Consider the following 779-nt stretch of genomic DNA (forward strand, 5'->3'; position numbering starts at 1 on the left):
AGTGCAAAGCGGTTATGGAACAGTGAGAACATCACGTTCCTAACATTCTAACTTGCAGAAAAGAGCTAGTTCTTCAGGAAAAGTGGCAAGCCGACTGGCTCTCTGGGGTTCAGAACAGGTGAAAAGTAACCCACTCCCATCTCTTCCCTCTTCTCCCCAGCCTCAGCTCCACGCAGCTGGGGAGTGTAGAAAGCTTCCAGCCGCAAAAGGGAGCCGTGCGCTCAGATGCTCCTCGGCAGGCCGCGCCTCGGGGCGCTCGCAAGCCGAGCTCGGCCCCGGCGGTGGGTGGGAAGAAACCGGGAGGGGAAGGTCTGGGGGTGCGAGGGTGGAGCGGAGCCCGGCCCTGCAATCCGTCCCGGGTTTTGCATGCCACCCACTCGCCTGCTCCGCCGCGGAGAATTCCATAATCACAGCGGGCGAGAGCAGAGACTGGGAGCGAAAAATCCGGGATCCGGCAACTTTGGGCAGCGCATGCGCGCCCGCGGCGCTCCATCCCAAACACACACACATTTTTCCCCCGGACTTGGAAAGTCACCCAAAGCCGCCCCAAGTGCAGGTAAGAGACTCGGCGCTCCCTCTGGCGCGGCCCCCCCACGCCCCTCAGCTCTGCGAGCCTCCCAGGGTGCTTCCGCGCCTCGCCCCCTGTCCCGGTGCAGCCCCCCACCCCCGGGGCTGCCGCTTGCAGCAGGGAGCGGGCGAGCGAGCAAGCGAGAGAGCCAGCCAGCCAGCCAGCCTGCGCGCGGCGGCTGCCACCCAACTCCGGCCGTGCGGGAGGCAGG

General features: G+C 65.5%; 1 protein-coding gene across 1 annotated transcript in view; it reads left to right on the forward strand.

Annotated features, from left to right (window-relative positions):
* The first annotated feature begins 473 nt into the window (after positions 1 to 473).
* CASZ1 (castor zinc finger 1) overlaps positions 474 to 779 on the forward strand; it is a 144884-nt gene continuing 144578 nt past the window's right edge. Inside the window, exon 1 of the mRNA XM_011363568.2 lies at positions 474 to 556. The gene's annotated coding sequence lies outside the window, so the exon portion shown is untranslated. The remainder of the gene's footprint in view (positions 557 to 779) is intronic.

This window comes from Pteropus vampyrus, unplaced genomic scaffold (genome assembly GCF_000151845.1).
Source record: "Pteropus vampyrus isolate Shadow unplaced genomic scaffold, Pvam_2.0 Scaffold86, whole genome shotgun sequence".
Taxonomy (NCBI): Eukaryota; Metazoa; Chordata; class Mammalia; order Chiroptera; family Pteropodidae; genus Pteropus; species Pteropus vampyrus.